The sequence below is a fragment of the Macrotis lagotis genome, chromosome 5 (genome assembly GCF_037893015.1).
Source record: "Macrotis lagotis isolate mMagLag1 chromosome 5, bilby.v1.9.chrom.fasta, whole genome shotgun sequence".
NCBI lineage: Eukaryota > Metazoa > Chordata > Mammalia > Peramelemorphia > Peramelidae > Macrotis > Macrotis lagotis.
In genome coordinates, this window is record NC_133662.1 from 33118127 (window position 1) to 33143535 (window position 25409).

The window sequence follows — 25409 nt, forward strand, 5'->3', positions numbered from 1 at the left end:
ATTCCAGTAGGGATAACCTAGATGTAGTTTATAAACCTGCGTGATGGACCTGCTCCTGTGGTGAATCCCCATGATTTTCTGGCAATGAACTTGGTTTTCCGGACCAAGAAGGAAAACCCCCTTGAGCAAATTTGGAGCAAAATGGCATCTTTTGATAATCTAGCCCCTCAAACTCACTAACGCTAGACCTCTACACAGGTGGAGGTGTGAATTTCAGGGCCATTGAGCACTGCACATTTCCCAAATGCATCATAATTAAACACCTGTGCCAAATGACATCTTACTGATCCACTGTGAAAATTTGCAGTGTTCAACAGTCCTTGACATTTTCTATCTCTTACTTGGGCAGGTGGTCTTGAGGTTAGGCTTTAGTCTGTGGTTAAAAAATACACATGAAACTCAACATATCACCACTCTCTATATCAATGGTCATGCCTCTTTCCAGACAGTTTCAAAGACTTGTGGGATAACTGAGGTTTAAATGCGTTCCTTGAATGTTTGAAGCAAGTGTAGTTTTTTTTTGGAGGAACTGCAGAAACATGTTCAGACAAAGCACATTTTCTATCAGTGAGGAAGGTGATTATGATAATTCTGTTCTTTTTAGGGTTTTATACAGAGAAATCTCAATGAATGAATCCTCTGGGCATAAGAATCCTTCATAAGTAAGATTTCTAAATCAGGCTCTATCAGATAGGTGATAGTATTATTATGTCAAAAGACAAAATACTGACTGATATTATTGAGACTAAATTAACACATTAATGGATGCACATGATATAGAAATTTCCTGCACATGCACACATTCTCTCATATCTCTCACTTGGGCTCTAATGTCCCTTTTTCAGAAGGACCCTTTGAGACTGATAGTAATAATCACTTCTCACTAAGTAGATTCATATATTGACTTCTGTTTACTTCAAATTAATTCTTCCAAATATTTGTGATTTGCTGTTGTTTTTGTTGTGAGTATTAGTCTATGATCAGTGACATTAACCACCTGGCTTGTCCTTGAACAAGATACTTATATCAATTATGGACATTTTCACTAACTCATTCCCATTCCTGGATTTTTCCCCCTCCCCTACAACATCCCTTGGCTTTGCTATTATTAAGTCATTTCAATTATATATAATTCTTTGTGATCCCATTTGGAATTTTCTTGGCAAAGACAATGGGTAAGGTTGTCATTTCTTTCTCAAGTTCATTTTACAGATGAGGAAACTGAGTGTCTTGCCCAGGACCACACAGCTATTAAGTGTCTGAAGTCAGATTTGAACTCAGAAAGATGAGTGTTGCAGGCTGCAGATCTGCCATTCAATCCATCACACCACCTGGCTGTCTATTTTCTGTTACATTTGAGCTAAAAAGCCTACCTACTATGGAAGGTCTTTTCTGATTCCTCATAATTCTAGTACTTTTCCTCTGCTACTTATTCTATTTACATGCTGTCTATGAACAGTCATTTGTATGTTATTCCCCTGATTAAACTATGAATGTCATGAGAGCAGGGACTTCTGTTTTTTAGTATTCTATTTTCTTACCTATTTTTAAAGATTTGACATGACTAACACAATCAGTACTTAATAAATGTTTATAAATAAGCATTTAATAAAAATTAAATAATAATATCCCCCAAACTTTAGCAATGATAACTTCCTCTCTGCTTCTTCCCACCAGTATCAAAGTTCTCAAGCAGAAAAAATAACATAGAGACCATAGTTATTCAATCCTGTTATTTCACAGATGAAAACACTGGGACCCAAGGAGATTAAGGACAAGCAAATAGATATAGCCTTTTTTTGTTTATATACTACTTTAAAGATTATAAAAATGTTCCCTCTTGATAGCCTTATGAGGGCTTGGGTCACCTCTATAACAGTGATAATAATGACCAGTGTTTGTTTAGTGCTTTAAGAATTGCAAAGCATTTTATTTTATGATCTCATTCTATCCCTATAGTTGTGTGAGGTAGCCGACTTTGAATTATTTCTATTCACAGATGACAAAGCTGAATCTCAGAGAGGCAAACCAGTTTGTCTAGAGTAGCAACTTTATATCTTAGTAAAGTGATTTTCATGAGATGCAGAGGTGAATGATAACATTACGCAGTATCCAGCTTTCTTGTGATGGGATTTTGGACTTTAGTGAGTTTATTCTGAAGCAATAAACATGGTCTCTTGCCAGGTGAGTGTTCAAAGCATTTCTGGATCCTCTAGTATGCCATACTGCCTCCATAGTTACTTTTTACATTTATATAGTTAATAATAAATACAATAATACTGTAAAGTAACAAAATTAGTCTTCAACATCCCTAAACTGTTTCCAGAATCTCTCAGTGGCACAGTATACCCCTGAACTTCTGTAGTGCCCTAAGATTCTGAGATACAGATATCATGATTTCTAGCATGGTCAATATTCTTTTCTTTAGTATTTAGTGATACTACTTCATGAACTGTGGTTTCAAAACCTTTAGTAATAAAATACATGTAGCTAATTTCCAACTTTTAATGAGGTAGTTCTAGAAAATGGTATAAAAGTAAAAAACATGAATATCAATATATTTAACCTATGGAAATGGAGGACAGGCTGCTATAATCATCAAAAGCTATAATCTTTCTCTAGATATTACTGAAAAAACACATTGGTGCATATAATTATTTATAACAAATCATTAATTATGATACTGTATGCTTTTCTTTTTAAATAAAAAGAACCAATTTTATTCAAATATTTCAGGTTTTATCCACAACTAAATATTTTGTATAATATGTTCCAAAACTCTGATAGAAACCAGAATCTTGAGTAACTCATTCTTCTGACTGAGTTTTCCCTCAATATTTATGACTAACTCTAGTTATGAATCACTTACTGATAGGTTGTGTCTGCACTGTTAACCATCACCACATGGTCCAATTTAGAGTCAATCTTGGCATCAAGTGAAATTTCTAATCAAATTGACAACCTATCTTTCAGTTTCTTCAGGAGTCATGATCAACTTATCTGTCAATATACTAATATTGATACATTGATGAATGTGACAGAAAGCTAAGTATTTTCAATGAAATTCTCAAGGCAGATTCAAAAGAACTAATTCAAATTATCTTAACATTTTTCTTGGCACCATCAAAATCAAAGTTAACAAAGAAGCATTCAACAAACTCATGATCTTTGTATATGTCAGAATCCTATTGAAGAATTTTGACTGGGTTTTTTTTTAATACCTGTCTTCATTTTTGTACATCTTTGTTATGACTGCAGAAGTCAATTAGTGAAGAATATGTAGACACATAGTTTGAATTGCATTAAGATACTATAACTTGTAAAGAAAGTGATTAGTAATGGGTGGTTGAGGAATACAAATAGCAATCAATGAATCAGTCACAATCTCTGCTGGAGGTACTGAAGAACTGACAAAAATATTATCTATGGTCTCTTTCAATCTTGAAAGATCTTTATATGTTTGCCTCCCAATTCTGCACCAAAATTTTAGTTGTTAGGTTTGCCCCACAATGAACTCAAAGCATTTCTTTCAGTTGAGGGGAACAACAATCTAAAAAAATTACAGATATTCATGCTGCTCCTGTATAGTTGCCACATTTATACTGGAATTTTGCATATCTATAGTGTGTATCTAAATATCATTATCTAAAATCATGTTTGTCAGTCAGGTAGTCAAACAGTATTCAACTATCTCTGGTAGATTGCATTTACCTAGTTATTTCTTCATCTTAAAACATCTTGACAATTGGTTCAGTTTCTGCCTGCAGCTGTTTTAGTTGTACAACAAGAGTAGTTTTTTTTCCCCATGCAAAGCATGAGGAATGTAATCAAAATAGAGATTTCTATACACGTCCATTACAAAGTCCACCATGTTCATGTCACTAAGGAAGTCCAATTTTTCTTGAAATAATATAATTCCTTTTTGTTGTATATCTCTTTGAGAAACTAGAGCAGTGGGAAGACCAGAATGCTGTCCAAAAAGTACACGATATGAGTAGTGAGATCATATTCCTCTGATTTTCTGGGAAAAAGAAAGTAACTCCTAGGCAAGTTTTAATGGTATTATGTACTTTTTTAAACATGAAATAGCCAAAAAATGCAGTATACAAAATAAAATTTGTAGCATACAAAGTTTTTTTTCTCATCAGTAATTCCCTAGAATTCAATGACCTTTTGTGGTAATAGGTCAAAAGACGCCACTGATATCATAAAATAGTCACTTTTCATAAGATGAAATCTTGTTATTCCATTGTTTTTCAGTTGTGACTGGCCTTTGTGACCTTAATTTGGGTTTTCTTGGCAAAGATATTAGAGCGGTTTGATATTTTCTTCTCCAATTTATTTTACAAAAGAGGAAACTGAGGTAAACAAGAATAAGTAAATTGTCCAGGGTCACACAACTGGTAAGCATCTGAGGCTAGATTTAAACTCAGGAAGAAGAGTCTTCCTGATTTAAGACCTAGCACACATCCACTGTACCATCTAGCTGTTCCCACACACACCTTTTTTATTTTTTTATTTTTCACTAGCTTTACTTTTTCCTTTAAGCTTTCATTGCCTGGTTGGCTCTTAAAAACTAATAGATTATTAGAGGTTGATGATCTAGAGTTTTCAGTGGATACCCACAAAATAGTAAGACTCTGGAGTGACCTTATCCCAAGTGGGAAATAGACAGTAATTCTGGGTACTTCTTTCTCCTCTTACTCATATATGTGTGTGTGTGTGTGTGTGTGTGTGTGTGTGTGTGCATCTATGCATATCTATATACATATATGTATATACATATATATGTATTTCTATGATCTAGAGTTGTATAGCATTTCATATTTTATAAAGTATTTTTCATATTTTTTATTCATAACAAACTTATTTAATCATTATTTGTGTACATTGCTTTTAGGTCATTGCAATTTTTGGACATACTCTTCTCCCATTTGACCTAAAACAATTGAAATTTTTCTCTAAAAAAGGAAAATAGTTAAACTAAAATTAGAGGGTGACCACATATGGCAATGTATGCTTTTTTTTTTTGCTGTTTCAGTCTCCCACCTAATGCTGAAAGGAGGGAGTTATGCTTCATTTTCTGTACTTTAAAACTATTGTTATTCTGTTCAGATAATCATCTTCCTTTTAGTGATTTTTAAAAAATTATATTATCTTTTGCAGTTTAAGTAGTATCACTGGTCTCTGACTTTCTTTCCAAGACTTTGCTACCCCCTAAAAGTGATGCTATGAAGATCTCAGAATGCATCAAAATTGTTTCTTTCTTTGAGTTTTTTGTGGTACACTTACTATTAGAGATATCTAGGTCAGAGGGTGTGAACAGTTTATTCATTTTTCTGGCATAATTCCAAGTTGTTTTGTAGAAGTGCCATACCAATTCCAATCCCTACCAAAAATATTCTAATAAAATGTTCATATTTCCACAAACCCTCTCACATTCTAATTTTTGTTGTCTTTATTAATTTTTATAGTTTGAGCTGAAACCTCAAGAGTGTTTTCTAATTTTCTAATTTTTTTCTAATTTCCATTATACTTATTATTAGTGATTTGGGACATTTGTTCTTATATATTGTTTAATCTTTTCTTTTTAAAATATTCTCTTGTACACCAAATAAAACAAAAACTTTCATATATGAGGGTATAACATAAAAATAAAACTATATGTGAATCTGACTCTATTATGCATATGATAAATTCAACATGTAAATTTCAAAGCTGCTTTGTTTGTCTGTGATTCCTTCTGGCCTTTCCTTCCATTCTCTTCTATACATTAAAAAAATTCTTAGATGGTGGAGCTCAAATGGTTTGGCTATGTCTACACATCTTTTTGCTCCAAATTATAAAGCTCCTTTACCATTCTAAAACTGGCCCAAAGGGACCTCCTTCATATCATTTGTTTGTGTTTGTGCAAAGACCTTAGGAAAATGACAAAGAGGACTCATTGTCTATGATGATTGCCCATGAATAGCAAAGCATACAATCAAGATAATTGAAAAATTTATGCCATAAATAGTTGGATAAATTGGAGATATTAATAGATTTAGCAACTGTAGAAATTATAGACATTGGACATATTATATGTTATATATATAATCCTTTTTTCTATTTCATTTTTTAAAAATTCTATAACTGAAATTTTTAATGATAAATTCTTTTTTATTATTGATGTCTCCATCAATATATGGGCTGAAACAGTTTATGTGATGTTAGGTGTAGATGTGAAGTAAGTACCAGATAAGACAGAGGGGGATTGTTATTCCTCAAAAAGAAAGTCTTGAAAACTAGTTGGCAGAAAAATCAGTAAAGGTGGTAAAGACAGACATTCTGGAAAATATAAAGCACAAGTCAGTATAATCTTTTCCCCCTTCACATCTTTTTGATTTTCTTTTTTCTTATTTTTCAAAAGAAGAGAAAGATTCCAAGACAAAATCAGAGAATCGTAAGAATTTTAAAATTGAAAAGAATTTTTAAGATCATATAGTTGTGCTATCTCTTTTACTTTATGTTTCTTCCTTAAGGATATGATTTCTCTCTCATCACATTCAATCTGGATCAATGCATACCATGGAAACATTGCAAAGACTGGAAAATTGCCTTCTGTGTGGGGTAGAGGGAGGGAAGTAAAATTGGGAAAAAATTGTAAAACTCAAATAAAACCTTTAAAGAAAACAGATCATATAGTTGTTCAATGTTTCATATATTTATTTGACTATATTTCATCAGGATTAAACTAGAAAGACTGAACCTCATATTTGCTGTTGTAACCAAAATTTATAGCAAAATTAATGAAATAATAGGCCACAGTTTCTTAATGATAGAGCTGGAAGTAATGCCAGAAGTCATCCAATCCAATCATCTCATTTAACACATGAGGGAACTGAGTCTTAAGGAGGTTAAATGACATGTCTGTAGTCATGCAGTTATGTATCAGAGGAGTGATCTGAACTCGGGTCCTTTGACATAATTAATAGCATGTACATATCTACTGCATTTTCCCATGTATAAGATGCTCATTTTCCCAAAAACTTGGAGTCTACAAACTGGGAGCATCTTATACAGTGGTTGTAGTTTTTTTACTTTCATTTTCTGCTTTTTTGGACTTCTTGTCTTTGTGCTCATTGTTTCACATTTGTTACCAGTATATTAGGTTATGTTTTGCTACATACTGCCCAGAAATTACTCAGGAAATATCTTCGTACAGTGCTAAATTCAAATTAAAAGTGATCCAGTTTGCAAAAGTGAATGGAGACTTCTGAGGCAGAGCCAAAATGGCTGCGTGAAGCTGACATGTTCCTAGACCCTTTCCCTACCAAGGATAATTGAAACCTCTACTCTGACATTCACGCTACAGATACCAAGAAAAAGAGAAGATTCAAAGAAGTTTTCAACTGCAGAAATCATGGAGGATCTTCTGTGAAGGTCTGTCTGTTTGGGGGAAAAGGGGAGGTAAAGTCCAGGAGGCAGGAAGGCTTTTAACCACAGTGCAATCCAGGTCCCAACAGCTTAATAATAACAGAGGTCCCAGCAGCTAGATAGCAAGCCAGCAGGGAGGATCCTAACCCCAATCAAAGTCTGAATCTTGAGAACACCAGGGTAAAAGACAGGACTGGGTTGGGAAACATCCTCTGTTGTCAGAACCTGGACATAAAAGAGGAAACAAATCTCTGCAAAAGCAAGGCCTGGACTGCATAGGCAAAATCTTGGCCAGCAACAATCCAGGGATCAGACCCCTGCCCCAACAAAATAAAAGCTTCAATCTATACTCCATATATTCCAGGAACAGAACTACAACAAAAATGAACAAAAGCTAAAAAGAGCTCTCACTATAGAGAAATACTTCACAGATAAAGATGACAGCAGTGTCATGTCTGAAGAAGAAAGCAGCAAAAATTTACTCACAGGAGAAGTATCAAAAGAGTCTATAAATTGGACTCAAATATAAAAGTCCATCAAAGAGCTTAAAAAAGAACTTAAAAACAAAGAAGAGGGGAAGAAGAAAAATGGAAAAAAGAAATGAAAGTCATGCAGGGTAATTGTGACATGTTGACCAAAGAAATCAACTCCATTAAAAGTAAAAATAACCAACTGGAAAAGGAGACACAGAAGATAATTGAAGAAAATAAAATCCTAAAAATTAGAATTGAACAGTTAGAAACTAAGGAATCTACAATACTACAAGATTCCATCAAACAAAATAAAATGGCTGAAAATATTTAGGAAAATATAAAGTACCTTCTAGGAAAAAAGAATGACCTGGAAAACTGATCTGGGAGAGACAATATATGAATCACTGGACTATTAGAAAACCTGGACTAACAGAAGAACCTGGGAAACATCATGCAGGAAATTATAAGGGAAAACTACCTCAACCTACTAGAATAAGATAATAATTTAACAATTGAAAGAATCCACAGAACCCTTCCAGAAAGAGACCTCAGGATAAAAACTCCAAGGACTGTACTAGCCAAATTCCAGAGCCCTCAAATAAAAGAGAAAATATTGAAAAAAGCAAAAAAAAGAAAACAATTCAACTACAAAGAGAATACAATGAGATTAACACAGGACTATCAGCATCAACACTGAAGGATTGGAAGAACTGGAATGCCATATATCAGAGAGCTAAGGACCTGAGATTATAACCCAGAATGTACTACCCTACAAAATTCAGCATATACTGTCAGGGAAAAAGATGCATGTTCAATGAAATATATGACTTCCAGAACTTCTTGACACAAAGACCAGGACTGAGCAGAGAATTCAATTGCCAAAATCAAAACTGAAGCATTACATTTAAAAAAAGGTAAATGAAAAAGGGGACTGAAAAAGAAAATTGTTTTAAACAAATGCTGATCCCTAAAATGGAAAATATAACAATTTTAATTCTTTAGAGCTTTACTTCTCTAGGGAAAATTAGAGGGTAGAATATAATTGAAGAGAATGACCTTAAAAGGATAGGGGTATAATTGGGTCTTGTCTCTCAATTGAAGAGGTCTAAGATCATATCACTATGTTTGAGAAAAAAATCCTGGGAAAAAAGCAGGAGGGTTAACTTCAACTTAAGGGTCTCATTATACTATGACCCACTTTAATCAGAAGGTGCTAAAGCAGCAGTCATCAAAACTGCCTGGTACTGGTTAAGAAATAGAGCAATGGATCTGTGGGATTGGGATAGGTTCAAAAGAAACTCCAGTAAATGACTACAGCAATCTACTACTTGACAAACCCAAAGACATCCTCCTCTGGGATAAGGACTCACTATTCAACAAAACTTGTTGGGAAAACTGGAAAAAAAGTATGGCAAAAATTAGGCATTGATCCATACTCACACCCTATACCAAAACAAGGTCAAAATAGGTAAAGGATTTAGACATAAAGAGCAATATCATAGATAAATTAACAGACCAAAAAAATAGTCTCTCTCTCTCTGATCTATGGAAAAGGGATAAATTTATGACCAAATAAGAATTAGAGCACACTATAAACTGTAAAATGAATGATTTTGACTATATTAAATTAAAAAGTTTTTGCACTAATAAAATCAATGCTGCCAAAATTATAAGAAAAGAAGAAAGTTGGGAAACAATCTTCACAACCAGGAGTCCTGATAAAGGTCTCATTTCTAAAATATATAGAGAACTGTATCAAGTTTATAAGGTTACAAGTCATTCCCAAGTTGATAAATGGTCAAAGGATATGAACAGACAGTTTTCAAATGAAGACATTAAAGCTATATATAATCATATGAAAAAATGCTCCAAATCAACGATCGATTAGAAAATTGCTAATTAAAACAACAATGGGGTATCATCTCACACCTATTAGATTATCCCAGATGAGAAAAAGGGAAGATGATCCAAGGAGAGGTTGGGAGAGGATTAGGACATTGATGCCTTGTTGGTGGAGTTGTTAACAGATCCAACCTTTCTGGAGAGCAATATGGAACTATGCCTAAAGAGTAATAAAATTGTTCATACCCTTTGACCAAGAAATTCCAATTCTAGGACTATATCTAGAAGAAATTGTAAAAAATGGGAAAAGTTCTATATGTTCTAAAATATTCATAGTAGTTTTTTGTGGTGGCAAAGAATTGGAAATTGAGGGGATGCCCATCAATTGGGGAATGACTAAACAAGTTATGGTACATGAATACTATGGAATATTATTGTTCTATAAGAAACCATAAATGGTTGGACTCTAGAGAAGCATGGAATGACTTACAGGATCTAATGCTCGGCGAAGGGAGTATAGTCAAGAGAACAATGTACACATCGACATTATGAGATAAACAACCTTGATGGATGTAACTCCTCTAGACAGTCCAGAGAGCTTAGACAATTGTATTAGACTGGTTATGGACTATATTATCCCAAATCGGAGGAAGAAAAGCAAAAACAAAACAAAACACAGAAAAAACTCATCTCTTATGTATCTCTTTTCCTTAATCCTAATTCTTCATGCCCAAAATTACTACTTTGTAAATATGTTTAACAAAATTTGTTTGCAAAATGCTAACTTGACTGTTCCCTACTGAGGGGAGGGAGGTGGGAAGGAAGAGTGGAGGAAAGCTTTGTAATTTGGAAATATGCATGTACAAATGGATGAAAATTAAAAAAAAAAGAAATGAAAAAACGTGAATGGAAATCATGCTACTGAATGAAAGTTTGGTCCTCTTCTAACAGAAAACAATTCAAGACTATCCATGGGAAGAAGAAATCCTACTGAAAATTCCACGGCAGAAGAAGGCCATGAGATGAAAGTCAGAAAAATGGCCAGATTTAGAGAGAGGGAATTGCAGAGATGGATTGAAAAGTAAAGGGCCATTGGAATTCCTGTGTCCACAAGGATAGTTCAGCATGAGGCAAGAATTGTTGATAAAAAAGAAGTTACTTATTTCAAAGGAGGACACAATTTGTGCTTCAAGTTCATGAAACAGAATGGACTAAGCATAAGTACAAGCATCAAACTTGCCCAAAAGATGCCTGAAAGCTATGAGCAGAAGGTCCTTAAATTTCATGATGAATAAAATACATTCAGTAACCTTATGTAATACATTTTTTTCAAAATTGGGGCCCCCAAATTAAGGTATATCTTATATATGGGCAAATATGGTATATACATCTATGTATATATATATATATATATATATATGTTTATATATGTGTATATGTGTGTATGTATGTATATATATGCATATATACATATATTTGTATGTGTATATATAGATATGTTCTGCCTTGTATTTAGGCATCATTAATAATCAGTTCATATAAATGATCGTAACTAATATCAACAAACCAAATTTAGCATAGTTCTTTCCCATATTGAACCATAATAAAAGCTGTTGATCAGTCTTTTCATTACATCTGAGTCTTCATGATCCCATTTGGAGTTTTCCTGACAAAGATATATGGAGTGGTTTGTCATTTCCTTTTCCAGCTCATTTCACATATGAAGAAAACGAAGCAAATAGTGTTGTTTCTTGCCCATGGTCACATGCCACATAAATGTCTGAGACTAGATTTGAACTCAGGAAGATGTGTCTTTCTGTCTCCAGGCTTAGCATTCCTTCTACTGTGCCACCTAGTTTTCATAATATAATTAACAATATAAAATCTAAGGAAAGATTATTATTATTTAACATTTATAGATGCTCAAAGAGTATGTGGTTTAGTAATATATAGACAGTTCCAAATGATTTTTCCACTCTCTGGGCATCAGTGTATTAATATGACTTTTCTCACAGTAATGTCAAACCTGAAATTCTCTTCTTTTGACATTGTTACCAACCTGATATATAGGAGGTAGAACAACATAATTGCCAGAATTTGATATATTTAGATAAATTTACATTTAAATAATTAGTAGTAAGTTAAAATATTTCTTCATATAACACTGATAACCTCCATGTCTTCCTTAGAAAAGTCCCTTTTTATATCTTTGATCATTTATCCATTGATAAGTGGCTCTTATTCTTATAGATTTAAATCAGTTTCTTAGGAATCTTGAGAATGAGGTGTGTCTACCAGAGAAACTTGCTTCAAAGTTCTTACCACACCACAATTTCCTGTTTTCCTTCTAATTTTTACTATCTTGGGAGTATTTTGTGCAAAATCTTTGAACTTTATGTGATCAAAATTGTTCTGTGTTATCTTTTCTATCACTTACTTCATTGTGAATTCATCCTCTAACTTTTATCTGAAAGCAATTTCTTTCTTACCCCTTTGTATTTTCTGAAAACAATTTCTTTCTTATTTCTTATAAGGTGATTTTTATGACTGTCATATATCCTATTTCAACTTATCCTAATATATCATACATTGGTCTATATCTAGTTCTTGCCAGATTGTTTTTTATACATAGAGATAATTTATTATTTATTTTTTAAAGAAAGATTTTATTTTGAGTTTTACAATTTTCCCCCCATTCTTGCTTCCCTCCCCCCCATAGAAGGGATTCTGTTAGTATTTACATTGGTTCCATGTTGTTATACACTTATCTCAGTTGAATGTGATGACAGAGAAATCATATCCTTAAGGAAGAAATATAAAGTATGAGATACTAAAATTACATTATAATATAATACTTATTTTTTTCTAATTTGATGGTAATAATCCATAATTCTTTTCCTGGATATAGATGGTATTCTCCATTGCAGATAGCTCACAACTGTCCCTGGTTGTTGCACTGAAGGGATGAGCAAGTCCATCAGGGTTGATCATCACCCCCATGTTGTTGTTAGGATGTACAATGGTTTTCTGGTTCTGCTCATCTCGCTCAGCATGAGTACATGCACATCTCTCCACTGTCAGATTGTTTTGCAGTTTTCCAAAGCAGTTTTGTTGAATAATGAACTCTTACCCCAGTTGTTGGTATTTTTGAGTAACAATACCTGTTCTCTAACATTCTAAAGGGTAAGAATATATACTTACATATGCATATATATATATATATATGTACAAAATAAAATAAATACAAATAAAAGCAAAGCAGTTAAATATAAAATTGTTGTGGAGGGAGAGTAGTTGCATCTGGAAGATTTATGAAAGACTTCCTGCAGAGAGTAGCTTTAACTGTGTTTAAAAGAAAAGAGAGAATCTAAAGATTAGAGATGAAGGCTAAGTACTTTCCAGGCTTAGAGAGAAGAGTCAGTGAAAAGAAATTTGGAAAAGATATAGAGAATCCTATGTGAAGAACAGAGAACAGTTAGGTTGCTTTCTAGAATGTGGGTGAGAGAGTAATTTTCAAAAAAAAATGAAATATATGCTTGGACCACATTGTAAAAGGTTTAAAAGGATAAACAGAAGAATTTATTTTATTATAGTGGCAATAGGGAGTCACTAGTTTTGGTTAAGTAGGAGAAAGTCATGGTCAGATTGGCACTTAAGGAAAAACATTTGGCACCTAGATATGGGATGGTGGAATTTAGTAGTGAGAGATTTGAAGTATAATAATAATAATAATAATAATAATAATAATAATAATAATAATAACAATAACAATAATAATAATAATACTTAAATTTATCTAATATTTTTGCAAATTAAAACATCTCTGAGATACCATCTCACACCTCTCAGACTGGTCAATATTCCAGAAAGGACTATGATCAATGTTGGAAGGGATGTGGGACATATGTGACACTAATACATTGTTGGTGGAGCTGTGAACTCATCCAACATTTCTGGAGAACAATCTGGAATTATGCCCAAAGTGCAACAAAAATGTGCATGCCCATTGATCCAGCAATAACACTACTGAGTCTACACCCTGAAGAGATCATGAAAAAGGTTAAAAACACTTGTACAAAAATATTCATAGCAGCCCTGTTTCTGGTTGGCAAAGAATTGGAAATTAAGTGAATGTCCTTCAATTGGGGAATAGCTTAACAAACTGTGATATATGTATGTCATGGAACATTATTGTTCTGTTAGAAACCAGGAGGGATGGCAATTCAGGGAAGCTTGGAAGGATTTGAATGAACTGATGCTGAGCAAGATGAGCAGAAAAAAAAAAAAAAAACATTGTACACCCTAAAAGCAACATGGAGGTGTTGATTAACCTTGATGGACTTGCTCATTCCATCAGTACAGCAACCAGGGACAATTTTGGACTATCTGCAATGGAGAATACCATCTGTATCCAGAGAAAGAATTGTGGAGTTTGAACAAAGACCAAAGACTATTATCTTCAATTTAGAAAAAAAAACTGTTATCTTATTATGTAATTTTTCTATCTCTTATACTTTATATTTCTTCCTTAAGGATATGATTTCTTTGTCCTCACATTCAACTGAGATCAGTGTATACCATTGGAAACAATGTAAAGACCAACAGATTGCCTTCTGTGTGGGTAGGGGTGGAGAAGCAAGAATGGGGGGAAAATTGTCAAACTCAAAATAAAATATTTCTAAAAAAATTTATCTAATATTTTTAATAATGAAACTTCAAAACATTTTTATCTTGACTCCAAAGGGCTTTGGGAATAATTCATTAGTGTTACTTCAAACTTGGAATTATTTAACTTGGGGAGGGGGGAGAAAAATGGTCCCATTTTTTGCTTCCTTTCTTCTTCCCTTCTTCTAGCTACTTTCTTTTTGCTATAAACTTCATGAGACGGACTATAAACCCATCCAAAGGAAAACTCAAACATCTTGATTAAAACTTAAGCCCTCATCCTTTGTTCCTCAATCAGTAAAATTATAGGTTCCTGTCTAAGTGTAAGTAGATGGAGTTAAATAGCATCTTTCTAGAGAGAAATTCTATGATGCCTTATTTTTCCACATTGTATTATTTAATGATCATCTTTTAATGTGATACTTTTAACATGATAATGAATCCATATAAAGTATGACATTGAGCAGTACAAAGAATCTAATCTTGTATTATTAGCTGGCAAAGGTCTGAAAATTAATATCTAATTTCTGAATTATGAGATGAAATGAGGAAAAAAGTCAGTAAAACCTTATTTTGGGCCAAGACTTGCCCGAATGAAGTCACAGAGTCTTTGTTCAATGTCACATAGACTTTGTTCAATGAAGACCATTACAGAATTACAGATTTCAGTTAGAAGGGACATTTTCAGCAAGTTAGACCAATTCATATGCAAAAAATAATTCCAATAAAAACTAGAATGTAAATATTCTTGAAAACCTTCAATCATAGGAAATTGGTTTTGGTTCCATCGACAGCTCATTTCATTTTCAGTAAGCTCTGACTAATAGCAAGATTTTTTGTTATATCAAATCTAAAGTTACCTTTTTCAACTTGAAAATGCTTCCTTTTTTGCCATTTGAAATGAAATCATTTCACTAGATCAAATGTTTTCACATGTTAACATGATAGTACTTGGAGGTAGTTATCACTTAACCCACCTTCCTTTTGCCCCTCATTCAGGCTAATAAAAACCCGTGTGTATAAAATAGGGATAATGATGCCATGCATTTCTGAGGGTTATTGAGAGGAATAAGTGAGATAATATTTGTAAAGCACATATCTAGCGCCTGCATGTAGTAAGAAATGAATAAATGTTTTCCTTCCTTCCTTCCTTCCTTCCTTCCTTCCTTCCTTCCTTCCTTCCTTCCTTCCTGCCTGCCTGCCTGCCTGCCTGCCTTCTTGCCTTCCTTCCTTCCTTCCTTCCTTCCTTCCTTCCTTCCTTCCTTCCTTCCTTCCTTCCTTCCTTCCTTCCTTCCTTCTTTCCTTCCAGAGTTCCTCATATGATCTATATTGGGTCCCTTCATTATTCTGGTTGTTATCCTCTTACACTCTCTAGTTTATCAATATTTTTAATAGACTATACAAAATTCCAGATAAAGTCTGACTTGGGCTTTGTGAGAATACAACTTTATTCCTGTAGGGTATGCTACCCCACCCAAGCTTCCCAAAATAGTAACCCTAAATTACTTAACTTCACTTAACCTCAGTTTTCTTCTCTGTAAAATGGGGATATTAATAGCACCTATCTCACAACATGGTTGTGAAGACCAAATGAGATAATAATACAAAGGGATTAGCAAACCTTAAAGAACTTGATGAATGTTAGCTATTTTGACTGCCATGACATGCTGTCCAGTAATATTTATCTTGAACTTCATGAAAAACATCATGAAAAATATTTTTCAGGAAAATTATTGTCTTATCTCCTTGGATGAATAAAAAAGTATGCTTAAAATAGGTCAAATGTCGGAAGATAAACATTTTAATAGCTAGAACTCATAGATTTTAAGGTTTGCAGAACTCTTTACAGATATCTCATTTTATCCTCATTAAAAACCTTTCAAGGTAGGTATATTATTATCTTCAGTCTACAATCAAGGCAATTGAGGCTAATAGAAATTAAGTGATTTACTTAAGATCACATAACTAATAAGTACCCTAGGAAGGATTAAATTATTTAGAAAATTATTTTTAATACTTTTTCACTGCTTACTAAATTGGACAAATCTAGTTGCACTTGGTTCATATAAGTTATTAGTTGTTGCTATTATTCTGTAATCAAGAGAGAACCAGAGTTAAAGTCAAAGGACCTGACATATTATTTGCTCTAATATTTATACTTTTTTGTCCTTAACTAATCTCTCCATTCCTCAAAATTGTCATAAAATATGGATATTATGTACTAAGTGACTTATAAGGTATAATCTAACTCTACATCTCTTAAACTATGTGTCCATATCTGATTATTTTAAAATACATATCTAAGGCCTGTGATTCCAATGAATTCAACAATTTTTTAAAATTCAGTTAATTCAATTTCATATGCAGTTCCATCCCTCCTTCTCACCATTGAGAAATTCAGAAAAACTGAAGGCCTTTCCCCTCTCTTTTTTTCTTCCTCTTCTCTTCTTTTTTCCTTTCCTCTCCTTTTCTCTCTCCTTTCTTCTTGTCTCCTCTCCTCTTTGCCTTTTCTTCTTTTATCTCTGTCTATCTTTTAGGCACTGTTTCTTTCTCTGTCTCTCTATCTTTGTCTCTGTCTTTGTCTCCTCTCTTTTTCTCTCTCCTACCATGTATAAGGAAAATATTTTATTAGGAGTACTCTCCCCTGATCAAATATGTTATCAGAGATCTGACCTTCTTTAGAACTTCTCCATGGTCCTTTGTCATCATAACTAAATGAGTCTGAGTTTCTTTATATGCCCAAGTATAGGTTATTCATTTTTAGCTTTCTGAGCATCTTGAATATGTTTTTATACTGTGTTCTGCCCTCCTTAAGCATATTGGATACACATTATTTGTTGATAATATATTTATGTTGCATGTATTGGAGAGGGCCTTTTATACATACATACATATATATATGTATATATATACATATATATATGTATTCAGTAGAGCTTCCTTTCTTTATCATTAATATGCCTAGATTTTTACACATATTTCCCTCAAGGTAATGGTTGAGCATTGTATTAGGTATAGCAAAATGAGCTCTGGATTTGAAGTAAGAGGATTTGCGTGCTGTTCAGCTCTTCAGCATGTGTCATTTAGCTACTATGGACATTAATTACTTCTTTTATAAAATTATATAATCGGACTAAATGACCTCTAAGATATTGACTCAAAGATAGTCTTCTACATATACCTGATCTTATCCATTACCTGTGAATTCATTTTAGTTTTGTCACCCAATTGTTTCTATTATTCTTATAGGCTAAGCAAAGAAAAGGTATCTTTATTAGTCATTCTTCACCCTTTGAGTTCTTTGTAATATGAATTCCTAAAATAGTCTTGTGGCTGGGGTGGATGGAGGGAATCACATTAATGTGTCTCCTCTATTTGCTCTCATATGACTGGACACGGGTTGGAAATTGGAACAAACATCTCATATCTAAATGCATGAAAAAATTGATATTATTATCTGTACAGATTAGCTCCTAGAAAAACTGGTTAGCTCAAAACTTTTTTTGAATTTCTCTAAGTCCACTAAAATGTGGACTACAATGATTTAATTTTAAATAGCTTTGTAAAGTTTATAGAATGTTCTGACAACAACCCTGTATGTCAGCTAATCATATGATCTATGCATTAATGGTGAGACATTAATACTGGTTTAAAGACTATCTTATGGTTATTCAATTTGTAATGGTTGAAGGTAAGATTTATAATCAGTGTTTTCTTATTTCAAATTCGTCAATTTTTCCATTACACCAATCTGCCTCTCTTCATAGAAACACTTCACAGAAACTTTTCAAAGAGAAGTAGGTTCATCAGCCTTGGACCTTGGACCAGAACACAGGCTCTGATTTTTAAGGATATTTTTAATGTTACATTTAATTTTACCTTACAAAGTGTAAAGGGACTCTTAGACACTTCAGGTGTGGAGTTCTCTAGTAAGCCAGATAAAATTAAAATTCTCTAGAACTTTAATCCTTAAGATAGGTCAATAATAACTCTTTAGTGATACAAAGGAGGGATAGACTGTTTGTAACCAATGCTGATAGGTATAATATTTTCATCCTTATGTGGTTATCACTCTATTACTTATGAATGGGAAAAGAGTTAACCTTGTCATATATATATATATATATATATATAGATAGATAGATATAGATATAGATATAGATATAGATTAGATATAGATTAGATATAGATATATATAGCTTCAGGTTCAGGGTATCATCTCCATAGTTGTTCTTACCATGTTAATTTATACCTAGGGAATGCAAGTCTTTTCAATTTGACACAGAAATCAACTTAACATATTAAAACTCTTGCAATCTATCATATATTTTATTAGTGGAATTGGTTTGTAGTCCCATTTTTGTGCCTTTTTCCTTCCTGGATTGGGTCTTAAGAGCAAATTTTCTCAGGATCTTGGTAGACTGCCTTCTTTATTATTGAGATCAACTTTTTAATAGCATGTATAATATTTATGGATTTTATTTATAAATCTAAATCAGGCTCTTTTTTTCCTGTTTCTCCAGTAATTATTGTACAGCTTACTCTGTTTCTCTTTCTGAGATGGGGTTCATTAAGACAACTATTTCGTGTTTTGTAAATATGATCATTTTTACTATTTTTTAAAGTTTTTTGCAAGGCAATGGGGTTAAGTGGCTTGCCCAAGGTCACACAGCTAGGTAATTATTAAGTGTCTGAGGCTAGTTTGCTGTTGTTTTTGTTGCTATTCTGATAGCTCCTCATTTTTAAAAATGTGGAAATGTGAATAGTAATTTCTCATAATTATCTTTATAGTGTCCTGATTTCCTGTGAATTTATATAGTCAATTTTAAATTTTAATAATTTGATTTTTTCTGCCTATTAACTCTTACTCCACTGGTAATTTCATTAGTCTTTTTAAAAAGATTTTGTTTTTAATTGTTTTAATAGTTTTCTTTTAACTTCTCAATGCTATCTATTTCTCTTCAGAATTTCAAAATTTCTTCTGCTATGCTTACATTGAGAATTTTGGTGATTAGGGCTTTGGGGGGGACTGTTTAAAAAAAACAGACTAAGATCATTAATTTCCCTTTTGTCTAGTTTGTTAATCTATGTTTTAAAAGATATATATTTTTTCAATTGGTGGAGTAATGAACTGATTCAACTATTCTGGAGAGCAATTTGAATCTTGTGCTCAAAGGAAAAGAAAACCATGCATACCCTTTGATCTAGCAGTACTATTACTAGTCTGTATCCCAAAGAGATCACAAAAAAGAAAAAATATCAACATGTACCAGAATATTAATAGAAGCACTGTTTATGGTGGCAAAGAACTGGAAATTGAGGGGATCAATTGGTGAATGGTTGAACAAGTTATGGTAAATGAATATAATGGATTATTATTGTTCTATGAGAAATAATGATCGGGGAGATTTCAGAAAAACCTGGAAAAATTTAAAGTGATGCTGAATAAAACAAGTAGTAACTGAGAACATTGTGCACTTTAACAGTAACTTTGTTCAATGATTAACTATGATAGTTTTAACTCTTCGAACAATTCAGTGATCATAGACAATTCTAAAAGATCTATGAGGGAAAATGTCATCCACATCCAGATCAAGGAATCTGGAATCTGAATGCAGATCAAAGTAAACTATTTTTACTATTTAATTCTGTTTTTTGCTTTTTTCTTCTTGTGGTATTTCATTTTTTTGTTCTGATTCTTCTTTTTTTTTTACAACATGACTAATATGGAAATATGTGTAACATAATTGTACCTACCTGATGTATTACCTAAATCAATTACTTGCTGTCCTTGGGGAGAGGAAAGGGTGAGAGGGAGAAAACTTTACAAATGAAATGAATGTTGAAAAAATCTTTACATATATTTGGAAAAATAAGTGAAAATATATGTACACACACCTATACATTTTCTTCTTAATATGTTCTATCTATCTCCTATTCACTTTGGTGTAGTATTTAGCTAGCCTTTAAAAAGTTATTTTTTTTCTTCTCTTACTTGTTCCTTCACCCAATCATTCCTTATAAAGTTATTTCTTAGTTTCTATTTAGAATTTTTTGTTCATATATATTTTTCATAATCCATGATTGGGGAAAACCTCCAACAATCTGGACATCAAAACCTCTTACTGAATGATATTTTGTTGACTTGAGTGCCATTTTAATTAAGAAATATGTCCCATTTATTTCCCTTTGAATAAGTATAGGTTGGAAAGGAAAATATTTTGGGGGGGTGTCCACATTTGAGGTTCTTTGTGTTACCTACTTGGAATATCCTCTAGGAGGAGGAAAATGAGGAGGAGGAAGAGGAAGATGTGAATAAAGAGTAGGAGAAGGAGAAGAGGAAAAACAAGAAGAACTAATTACCAGTTAAAATTATACAATCTTAGGTTTGGAAGGAACCATTAAGGCTTCTATTACAACTTTTATCTGATAAAGAATCCTGCTTCCACAAAGTCAGAAAGTGATCAAAAAATTTTGCTAGAAATTCTTCACTGGTGAGAAGGTTAGATTGCTAGCTACTGAGGTAGGCCATTGGTTTAGGTTGCTAGTTCCTGTGACAAGCCATTTCACTTTGTTAGAAATACCTTTAATTGTTAGGGAAATTCTTTGCCTCTTTACAACTTAATCTTCAGTGTTTTATTTGATCAAAAATCATTATCATATTCTCTCTGATTTTTCATTTCTCTGGTTAATATTCCCATTTCCTTCCCCTTATTGCACGAATGGGATAATATACTTGATCTAATTTACGTCCTTAAAATGTACTACCAAAGTCAAGAATTTCCAGGGATTCAATGAAAAAAGTGCAAAAGAATGTGGCTTAGCCTTACCAGATCTAAAATTATATATTAAAGCATCGGTCCTCAAACCTGTCTGGTATAGGCTAAGAAATAGAGTCATGGATCAGTGGAATAGACTAGGTGCAATAGCAGGCAATGATTATAGTAATCTGCTGTTTGATAAACCCAAAGAGTCCAACTATTGTGATAAAAACTCTTTCTTCGATAAAAACTGTTGGGAAAATTGGAAGTTAGTATGGAAGAAGCTTAGATTAGACCAACACCTCACACCCTATACCAAGATAAGATCCAAATGGATACAGGATCTAGACATAAAAAAGAATATCATAAGCAAACTAGAAGATCAAGGAGTAGTTTACCTATCAGATTTTTGGAAAGGGAAACAGTTTATGACCAAGGAAGAGACAGAAAACATCATTCAAAACAAACTAGATAATTCTGACTGTATTAAATTAAAAAGCTTTTGCACAGACAAAACCACTGTAACCAAGATCAAAAGAAATGTAGTAAATTGGGAAACAATTTTTGCAACTAGTATTTCTGACAAAGGACATATTTCTAAAATATATACCGAGAACTGAGTCAAATTTTCAAAAAAAACCAATCAGTCAAAGGATATACAAAGGCAATTTATAGCTGAGGAAATCAAAGTGATCCATAGTCATATGAAAAATTTCTCCAAATCATTACTTATTAGAGAAATACAAATTAAAATATCTCTTAGATACCAACTCATACCTCTCAGACTGGCCAATATGACTAGAAAGGAAAATGATCAATGTTGGAAGGGATGTGGGAAATCTAGGACACTAATGCAGTGTTGGTGGAGCTGTGAACTCATCTAAACTTTCTGGAGAGCAATTTGGGATTATGCCCAAGAGGCAACAAAAATGTGCATACCCTTTGACCCAGCAATACCACTACTTGGTCTATACCCTGAAGAGATCATGAAAAAGGGTAAAAACATCATTTGTATAAAAATATTTATAGCAGACTTGTTTGTGGTGGCAAAGAATTGGAAATTAAGTAAATGTCCTTCAATTGGTGAATGGCTTAACAAACTGTGGTATATGTATGTCATGGGACACTATTGTTCTATTTGAAACCAGGAGGGATGGGAATTCAGGGAAGCCTGGAAAGATTTTCAGGAACTGATGCTGAGTGAGATGAGCAGAACCATAAAAACATTGTATAACCCAATAGCAACATGAGAGTGATGATCAACCCTGATGGACTTGCTCATCCCTTCAGTGTAACAACCAGGAACAATTTTAGGCTATCTGCAATGGAGAATACCATCAGTATTCAGAGAAAGAATAATTGACTTTGAACAAAGACCAAAGACTATTGCCATCAAATTAGAAAAAAAATCATTATATTATTATGTAATTTACTATTTCATACTTTATTTTTCTTCCTTAAGGATATGATTGCTCTGTCATCACATTCAACTGAAATCAATGGATACCATGGAAACAATGTAAAGACTAACAGAATGCCTTCTGTGGGGGTGGGGGGAAGGGAAGCAAGAATGAGGAAAAAATTGTAAAACAAAATAAATAAAATCTTTCTTTGAAAAAAAGAAAAAAACTGTACTACCAAGCTCAGCAATCTAGATGTGGTATGACTAAGTCAAATAACAGGAGGACTATCATATTGCTAGCTCTTGCCAGTATTCTTCTCTTATTCAATCTAAGATTACATTATCTTTCTTGATTGATATATCACATTGTTAATTCATTTTGAGTATTTTTATATAGTCATTATGAATGAGTATAAGCTGAAATCAGTTCAAATGAACAACTTTCAGCTCATTATCAGGAATATTGCCCTTTTAAAGTGTTTCCTCCATCTTGTACTTGTGAATTTTATTTTTTTGGAAGCTAATGGTAAAACTTTTTATCTCTGTTAATTTAATTTTATTATATTTGGATTAGAAATCTAACCCATAAAGATTTTGAATCTTGACTATCTTTCAGTGTTTTAGCTCTTTACCTCAGCTTTGTGTCACCTGAAGATTTGGTAAAGTGCTATGATTTTTTTGATAAAATTGTTAATTAGAAAAGGACCAATAATTTCTATGTGTCCAGATGCAATGAGGAATCAGATGGAAGCTGGTCTTCAGGGATATGATTCAAAGTTTATATGTGCATAAATGACTACATAAAAAGTACTATCATAAGGATCACATAGAGGTGATGCCAAGGCAAGTACATGAATTGGATTTGAGTGAGAGGAGGATGTGCTAAGTCACTAGCCTCACTCCTCCAGAGTCATCTGGGTTCAGTGGTTAAATAGATATGATATGAATAGAAATGCAAAGAAGAGAAACATCACCTTATTTTGTAGACAGCATAATGTAATTCTAGTAAATATAAACACACCACTAAAATCTACAGTTTTTTGTCTCAGTGAAATGTCCTTCCAAATTAAAAGATGTAGTAGAGTCCTGCTTGTGGAACTTCATTAAGATAGAACATCAGGGCCAAAGGGACTTCTTTTTTGGAGGGAAGGAACTTTTTTCCATTTTTTTATTGCTTTGTATCGCCTGCACTTATCATGGTACCTGTATTTAATAAGCACTTATTGGCTGGCATTGGGTGAATCAATCTCTAGATGTACCATCCCATAAACCTCTAGAAAAGTATTCTTCTCTTTATTACATCTTTCTCTCATAGACCTTATATTCTTTTCAAAATTTTATTTTATTTTTAATTTATGAAATGAAAGAAACATTTTTATCACACTGTAGAATAAAAAAGATGATTGTATATGAAAAGTGCAAATTATATTCATCTTGATATTCTTTTTAAATGCACAATAACATTATCCTGTAAACTTCTCTTTTTTTCCCTTTCCTTTTCTCCCCCTACCCTAGAGATGATTACCATTAGACACAAATAAAAAGTTGGGATAGGAATTCATTATTTGGTAAAAATTGTTGGGAAAATAGAAAAGCAGTATGGCAGAAATTGGGCATAGACAAATAACTTATGCTATTTACCAAGATCAAGTCAAAATGTATAGTAGACATTATATTCTAATGGGGGAAGACAATACATAAAAATATGGGGAGAGATGGAGTTAGCAATGAAAGTACTTGCATAGGGGTATGCTGTTGAAGCCTGTAAAGTCAGAAGCACACCTAGAAGAGGAATGAAGGATGGCCAGCCAGGACATTTACCCAAAATGGAACGATTGAAAACAATTCACCAGTGGGAGAAGAGAGTTAACAAAATATAGAGATGTTTCAGAGGAAGAAGGCCACAGGGATAGATGGATATTCCAAGGTGAGGAAGCCCCAGATTCTTAAGGAGATTCCAAGGTGAGATTGCAGCTGAAATGTAGTGGTGAAGTTTAGAAAGTTAGAAAATAACAACAATAATAATGAGCATTTATATAAGACCTAGTATATATTTAACACTCTGCTAAGCGGTATATAAATATCTCATTTGATCCTCACAACAAGTTTGGGGGATAGTTGTTAGTATTAAATCCATGTTGCAATTTAGTAAATATAGGCAAACAAGTTTGAGTGACTTGCACAAAGTCAAACAATTAGTTAAATGTCTAAGGCAAGATTTGAACTCAGGTATCTCTCACCCTAGAATGATAACTATTTAGCTAAAACATGATCATTGCTTCCATGGAACTTATAGTCAATTAAGAAAAAGAAGTAAAATCCAAAGTATATCTGCCCTTGTGAAGGTAGGAGTAGAAGAATGAAATTAATCTGGAATTATAAATTAAATTTCTTTTTTAGATTAGATCTAAAATGTCTATATGAGAATCAGCAAATTTCTTACACCTAAACTTAAAGACAGTGTGCTTCACTGACTTAATTTCACATTTTGATATCATTTGATAATTAAAAATGAATTAGTTAAGAAATAACTAGCTTCTTTTAAGTTTAATATTAAAATGAATATTTGTTATTTATTTTTTTGTTTAGCCATTTAAGTCATGTTCAACTCTTTGTAAGTTCATTTTCACATATCTGAGTGAAAGATAGTCTAGAGTGAAAACAGAGGAGAAAGGAAGATCAACTAGTAGAATATAGCAATAATCTACAGGTGAAATGATGGCTACCTAAGTCTGGATAACCAGATGGTTATCTAGTATCAGTGTTAGAGGGAAAAGGGTTGGGCATATATATGAGAGATGCTATAAAGCTTAAATCAACAGGACTTGGAAAGAGACTGGATATGAAGAT

General features: G+C 32.9%; 1 pseudogene; it reads right to left on the reverse strand.

Annotated features, from left to right (window-relative positions):
- Positions 1 to 2865: 2865 nt before the first annotated feature.
- Positions 2866 to 25409, reverse strand: part of LOC141489238 (eukaryotic translation initiation factor 3 subunit E pseudogene) — a 45430-nt pseudogene continuing 22886 nt past the window's right edge.